General features: G+C 40.0%; 1 long non-coding RNA gene across 1 annotated transcript; it reads left to right on the forward strand.

Moving 5' to 3' along the window:
- Nucleotides 1-2,302: 2,302 nt before the first annotated feature.
- LOC146822816 (uncharacterized) lies at nucleotides 2,303-3,788 on the forward strand. The gene is made up of 3 exons (XR_014961840.1): nucleotides 2,303-2,806; nucleotides 3,059-3,137; nucleotides 3,438-3,788. It is a non-coding gene; the product is annotated as an uncharacterized LOC146822816 (long non-coding RNA).
- Nucleotides 3,789-8,169: the final 4,381 nt, after the last annotated feature.

The raw sequence follows: 8,169 nt of genomic DNA on the forward strand, positions 1-8,169 counted from the left end.
ACCGAAAACGACATTGAATGGTTCATTATAGAGAAACTAGAACATAGGAAAACTGATATAACTAGGGCTCTCCTCACTTTCAAACAACGATGGGCGGTGTTCCGGCTGGGCACTGACAAACACGGATTATATGACGATATCCCAAGGGGGTCTCTGAGTAATCATAATTGTAATCTTAATGTCTTAGCCAGAATAATGCCAATACATTGTCTCACCCCATTGGGAAAAGAGAAAAAAGTAAGAGAAGGGGTTCCATAGGGTATAGAAACAACCATTGTATGTTAATTTGGTATCACATCAAAAGTAAGCAATGTGGCTTTTAATGTACAGGAGCCCCCTGATTATGAAGTGCAATTGGATATCTTTAAAACGGAGAGCTTTACCCCCTCGTTATGTGGTCGGTGTAAGTATCACCCACAGGGTATAGATAGGTGGTGTCCTCCCTTTTAAAGATTTATGATTATCATCAATGACCAAGAAACTGGTTAATAGGGACTACTGGTCCCCTAAGGCATTTGTACTATCTTTCAAGAACAAGCAAAGGAACAAACACAACGTACTACGGCACGGCATCAGACTTCAGTATACAACTTCTGGTGTCCTTCGATATCGAATCCTTGTATACCAACATTCCACAAGATGAGGCATTGGCTGTCATGCAATATAAACTGGATGAAAGAGATCGCCCCCATCAAGTTCCTACCGAATTCATAATAGCCCTAGCTACTTTATGCTTAAAAAATAATTTTTTTAATTTCAAAGAAAATTTGTACTTGCAAGTATCGGGAGTCGCAATGGGCTGCAGTTTTTCACCTGAAATAGCTAACCTAGTTATGGCTGAATTCGAAAAAAGATGGATATATAGTGACACCAACCCATTTTTAACCAATATTGGGTTTTGGTGTCGCTATATAGATGATATTTTTATGATTTGGGATGGAGATGATACATGTCTACAAGACTTTCACAACTGGCTAAACTCAAGAACAGCTGAATTTAACTTCACTAAAAGTGCTGACCATGACAAAATAAACTTTCTGGATGTCTTTATCCAACAGGAAAATGAAGTACTGGGGGTTTGTCTATACACTAAACCGACAGACCGTAACACTCTTTTACATTTTACAAGTAGCCACCCACGTACTTTAAAGGAAAATTTGCCGTACGGACAATTTCTCCGTGTAAGAAGAAATTGTACAAACAAAAAAGACTTTTTCACTAATGCAGAGATATTAAAAGACAAATTAATAACTCGAGGATACCCGAAAAAATTAGTGAAAGGTGCACTCAAAAGAGCGTGGTACACCCCGAGGGAAGTCTTATTAGTTCCAAAAGCAAAGGATAAAATCACTCCATTGACATGTGTGTTGACTTTTGATCCAAAAGCTAATAAAGTCAAAAAAATTGTCCAAAATAACTGGAAAATAATTGAGCCTTTGGGAATTTCGAAACCTTTGTTTGCTTTTAAAAAAGGTAAAAATATCCGACAACAACTCGTGAGGGCTACAAGACAGACAGAAATACCAAGAAAAGATCTGCGGAACCTCCTGCAATTACCACCGGTAGTTGGTCACTTCCGATGCCAAAACTGTGTGGCATGTAATCTAACAGAAGACTCCAAACAGTTGGAGATTAATGGCCTTACGCACTACCAAAAAACATTTTCCAATTGCAATTCAAAAAATGCAATTTATTGCATAAAGTGTCCTTGTAATAAATATTACATAGGCCAGACAACACAGCATGTAAAGAAACGTATATTGCAACACAAATCAAGAATTAAATGTAAAGTTCAGGGGGCCCCATTGGTGCAGCATTTTCAGAACCATCTGCATTCAGAAAATGACTTAAAATGGTCAGTAATGTGTTTAGTCGGTAATTTCGAAAAAACTGAGTTACAAACAAAACTTAACAGATTAGAGGCCAGACTAATAGCGAAATATCATACCACAACGCTAGGCCTTAATGATAAAGATGAGATCTGGGCTCTTATACAATAATGGAGCGTAAAAAGGGTTCACATGTTCTTCAGACGATGTTGCTTGCAATAGTCGGTTCGTACTTATCTACACTAATGTATTGTGGATAGCTAGAATGTAAGGAGTGGCGGTAATATACTGGGATATAAGGTAACTTCTCTACATTTTTTTGCACTTTATTTTCAATCTTGTTTAAGCAGGTATTTAATGAGTAAAAGAAAAGAAGAGCATATAACGCTAGTTTAGGGCATTTAATATTATTCAATTATCCCCACTCTGAATTGAATCCATTAGGACCTGATTAGGACTTTCCATGATGGCGGCAATAACATATATGTGCATTTTGGTGAATTTGGGTATTTATTCGTTTCCGTATGTATAAACTTACTGTTCTCCGTTTCAGTTGAATAGTAGTCCTTTTACTAGGTCTATGGTTGGCAATGTCGTTGTCTACCATCAACATAGAGAGAGTGGTCCTTTTATTATGTTTACGGCAATATTTGCCGGGTTTAAATAGACTTCCGCATCACGTGACATCGGACGCGATCCGTGTAGACTGGAGGGAGAAGGAACGTTAGAAGTGGGTCCTGTGTATAAACTTCGAGGTAAGGAGACGTACGATTCGGCAAAAGTGTAAATATACCTACCGTTACACCAAGGCTAAAGAGAATTGATACTTAGATTTGGTTTTTTTATTGGTTCTATTGACAGAGTTGAGAGCGAGGCGACCTCAAGCAGTGCTAAAACAGTGTATATGCACAAACATATGCAGAATACTTGAACCGTATAACGAGTGGTTTTGGAAGGGTCGAATAATTATACACAAGGTATGTACCACATATCCTTTTCAATAATAGGCAGGTTCTATTATCTAATTTCCCCTAATGGGTGTAACCTACGGTGTCAATTACTTTGGGTTTTCTCGTTTTAAATAACGATACAATCGATGCACTTTGAGATTATACTGACTTTAAGATAAAGGGTAACGGATGTGGGAGTCAGTGACTTGGAAATAGATACATTGATTATAGGTGGAGTGATTTTCCATTGAGATAATTTTTGGTTTTGATTGCTTTTAGCCCGCCAAAATAATTTATAGAAAAAAGAAAGAAAGAAAAGACGATTATTTGTTCCGACCATACCCTAATTGGACAATAGGTAATATGCAGTTTTCAATATAAGGTATTTTAAGTTTATTCAACATATCACATATTAATACACCTAATTGCTTTACATTCACTGTCGGTGATATATTAGATTGGGTTGTAAGGTTGTTATACACTCTGGGTGTTTTATTTGAAGTTCTACGTTTTGTTGTATGAGCCGCCACTTCAGTTTTGAACTGTTGTAATATAACTGTAATATAGTGTCTTTTAATATTATTCCTGTGTTTCTGTGTATATAATCTAAATAGAGATAAGATGGATATTAATAGGGACAATTAATTTGTTCTTACAGGTTGTAAATTATTGGTTCGGATGCCCTAGTCCTGATGAGGCCAAAAGAGTTATTTGGCTGAAACGCGTCGACATTTATTTTGAAGACACTCACTGGATTATGATTTATGTTTTGACTTATTTGTGAAAGAGCACTCAAAATAATTAGGAGATTGTAAACGACAAAATCTCGTAGTGCGTCTTTAGTAGTGATCTTCTATATATAGGAATGCTGTTTCAAAAAAAGCCCATAAGCATCCTGGTACATTAAAAAGGGCGTTTGATGATATGTATATGTTCAGTGATTGTGCTATATGTAAGTATTGTAAATATTGTATTTGTTTGTATATATATGTCTAAAAACAAAAGAATTTCAAAAAAAGTGTGGTAGAAAATAAATATCCTCACACTTATAAAAAGTAATTGATACATTTTTGGTTTTCATTGGAATCGCCGTTGACTTGGTCACAAAATTTAATAATACAGGTTTTGTTGGAGAAATAAATATTACTCCAGGGGAGAGATAATTCATCTATCTCTTCGCCTAAACTTATGTGAGAGTATCAGTCCCGAGGCATTATCTTTTTCTATATATCATCTTCAGTATACGTCAGGGCACGCCACAGGATCTGTGAACATGGTAGATGCGTTCACTTACACGCACGGCACGCAGCCTATGCCTCTACCAGTATAAACATGAGGATCCCTGAGAGATCACAAATACATGACTCGCGCTTCCCAGCTACCATACAGTGATGGGAATCGCGGACCAAGTAAACAACATGGGATTAAGCAGAACGGACTGTGTGAGTTAATCGCAGTCCGTGCCGCATTTTACTTTTCACCTGAACCACCTCCTTCACCCAGCAAAGTGAGGAAAGAATTAACCACTCAGAACACATCTTCAATCGGCCACTTCATAAGGAAGCATTGTTCGACATGAAGGCTCCTCCAGTCGGCTGTTTGATGGGGCACGGTTGGACAAGACAAGGGTTCTCTACCTTGATGAAGTAAGTGTGAAGAGAAGATTATAGATAACAGGAGTTGGTGTAGGCACAGAAAACCTCACAATACCAATTTATAGAGAGGGCCTAACTATTGATGGAATAAACATTTGCCCTTAATACGTATGCGAAACCCAAACATGTATAAGTAACCCTGTGATTAGAGCTTGAAGCCAGATAAGCCGTCTAACCGAATTGTCCTCGTATAAACCTCTATCAATCCTTAATACTGAGTATAAAATACACAGTAAAAGTCTGGCCTGTTTTGATTAAAAAAGTAGAGAGGCAACAAGAGACATTTATTGAAAAATAAACATACCATTGGACATTAAACAAATTCTTATAGATCTTGGTTGTTGACTTTATTTTTCACTTTATTGTGTATTTTCAAAGGGGGGTAGCCCACGAGTTTCACCTTACAAAGGGCTTCATCAGGGCTGCAAACATAAAAATACAAATGTACATAGCATATCAATAAACACAAGTCGCACTAATTATTTGAAGACTCACAGTAATCCAGACATTTGTTGAATACACCAGAACAGAGTCATGTTAAAAAACAACAACAGACAGTAGGCAGACAAGGTTAACCCAAAAGGGTGTCCAAGGAGGGGCTGGAGAGTGGAATCATGTCTATGCCAATTGCTACATATAGGTGTAGCTTGTTTGGTGTCAGATACGCTCTATGCAGTATTGAAAACTGGATACATTTAAATTGGGTATTACGAGAAACGCTTTTGGGGTACTCTAAAATGTAGGCCCATTCCTTGTCAGTTAGTTCCCTTGCCAGGTCGTATCCCATTTAAGTTTCAATGGGTTGAGCGAAACCATGAGGTGTTCCCTCAGACCACGATAGAGCCAGTGTCCCAAATGGCTCCCATGCCTCATTGTGTGAAGCACTTGGAGCAACTCGCACGACGCAGGTTCCTTATTATCCAATACCCAATGTTTGCACACATAATGGAGAATACTAGCGTGAGTCAGGAATGAAGAATCAGGCAACCCGTGGGCTTGTACAAACTCCACATGGGGCAGAAGGATGCTGTCCACGAACAGGGATCCAACTGGCGTCACCCCAGTCTGATCCCAGGGAGCCAGCCCGTGGGCCATCAATGTGCCCATGGATATCAGAAGACCATAGAGTGAAATGTTCGGTGCATATGGCACATGTGTGTTAGAGTACTTTAAGGCCTTTCTCCAATACATCAGGGCAGCATGCAACAATAGTGTGTCTACATCTGATAACAAGGTCTCTAGGCATAACAGTGTGTGAAGCTTCCCTCTGTTGCAGGTGCACGGTTGTATATTCTATTTCAAACAAATTATGGCCTGCTAACCAATAAGAAAACCATTGTGTCTGTCCAGCTATGCAGCAGGCTTTGAAATCTGAGGCTCCTAATCCTCCACTGGATGCCGGCAGTTGCAGTTTAGACAGACTTACTCTGCGTTGTCCCTTACCCCAGACAAGATTGATCAGCATGGAGTTTACAAGCTTAAACACCCAGGTTAGGACCACCAGCGGGACATTCACAAAATGGTACAGTAACCACTGTAACATCAGCATTTTTGCCAGTGCCATCCTGCCCACAATGGATATGGGTAATTTGACCCAGAACGACACCTGTGACCTCAGGGAATTAACTGTACGCACCAGATTTCCCTCCAGTATATCCTGTGTTTCCCTATAAACACGGATTCCTAAATAACAGAAGGAATATGGTTCAGTTTTCAGATGTAGCTCACCAAATTGGAGAGTGGGCTCTTTATAAGTGCCACCAAAGGAATACCCGCAGGACCTAATGGTGTTTATTTTCAGTCCTGGCATGGAGCCAAACTTTGAGAGCAGCTGGACCAGCCCAGCCATATCTCTCCGGAGATCCTTAAGATACAGGAGCATATCATCAGTGTTCAAGTACACCGAATGAATAACCCGTCCAACTGGGATTCCAACGTTTGGCATAGTATGACCGAGATGCTGGTCAAGTGGCTCTACTGCCAACACAAAGAGGAGCTGGGGTAGGAGACATCCTTGATGGGTCCCACAAAGTATCTGATAAGGTTGGGCTATATATTGGCATGTTTTGGCTCTGGCCATGGGTAAAGAATAGTTTCAACCTTTTAAAATATTACGGGGGGATCCTATACCACTGCAATGTCGCACGCATATAATCCTACCCCAGAGTATCAAAAGCTTGCCCGATGTCCAAGGAGAGGCAACCAGCCAAGGGGTTCTGACCATGGGCTGCACACATTATTCCAAATAGTTGACGTATATCCAGCAAAGTGATACGGTGGGGTACAAAACTGCAGTAATCAGTATGTATCAACCTGGGAGCAGCGGGAGCAGGCGGCGGGCCAGAATTTGAACAAGGAAGAAGAGCAGCCTGGGAATTCAAAGCCACACCACCTAATGTAGTCACAACAAATAAATAAAACTAGGACATTGCCCACCTCAATGGTCAGCTGCACATTGACCATGCATTAACAAGTTTTGATTAAAAAAGTAGAGAGGCAACGAGAGACCATTATCCAAAAACACAAACACCATTGAACATTAAACAATTTCTCATAGATCTTGGTTGAAGACATTTTTCACTTTATTGTGCATTTTCAAAGGGGAGCAGCCACCGCGTTTTACCTTACAAAAGGCTTCATCAGGGCTGAAAACATAAAAAGACAAATGTACATAACATACCAATAAACACAAGTAGCACTAATTACTTGAAGACTCATTGTAATCCAGACATTTGTTGACTACATCACAACATAGTCATGTTAAAAAAACAACAGACAGTATGTAGACAAACCTAAGCCAAAGGGTGTCCAAGGAAGGTGCAAAGTGCCTCAATACCTACAGTTGGAGTACAAGTTGTAGAAATTTCCCAAAACACAAAGCCAAAGGTCACTTTGCAGGAAATGCATTCTCACACTGTGGCAGCAAATGTAGCTGGAAACTTTGAGGAATAGGCAGAGTGGATATGCTGGTGCTCTAGGGACTGTTGGAAAAAAACAAAGCCTCATCATCTAGTAAATGGTCCCTTAAAAACCTGTGAAATACTCGGATGCTGATGCAAAAACACGACAGACCAGCCACCCACAGCAGCTCAAGGACTGTATGTGTGTGTGTGGAAGCTGTCTCAACCTGGACTGACACACATGACAGGGGCTGAAGCCCATAAAGCCCTTTGGGTGTTGATTTTGATCAGAAAGTGTTCTGTATAGGCTTGGATTGGCTATGCGGGCAATTGGGCATTGGTCAATGGGACATGGCACCAGGGTCACCTGTGGGCCATGGTTTTATGGCCTTTGTAAACCACACCAAGAGACTGACTCACTTGCACAGTCCCCACCAGGTCACTGCAATGTGGTGCCAGTATGTTGTCCGCTCACCCGTTGTGCTGCAAATTGAGGCTGTGGGCCAGCCTTTGGAGCATACTCACCTTGGCGCCCTGCCTTGTGTGCCTTGACAGAAGCAAAACAAGTGGTTCTGTTGGATGAACAATTTCTTAGCATTCCTAAATTAATGTGTACCAAGAAACACACCGAGAGTATTATTGTCTGATTTCAACAATTAGTATATTATTAAATTTTTTTCTTTTTTATATATATGTAAGGCTGTCACATAAGCTTTTTCATCAATGAAAAGCGAGTGTGTGACTTTTGGTGAATAAATGAAAGTAAGTGACAAGGTGATAATGTGTGTACAATATATGCAGTGCGGTAATTGTAAAAAATAAAATGTATGAATCG

This window comes from Triturus cristatus, chromosome 5_2 (assembly GCF_964204655.1).
Source record: "Triturus cristatus chromosome 5_2, aTriCri1.1, whole genome shotgun sequence".
Lineage (NCBI taxonomy): Eukaryota > Metazoa > Chordata > Amphibia > Caudata > Salamandridae > Triturus > Triturus cristatus.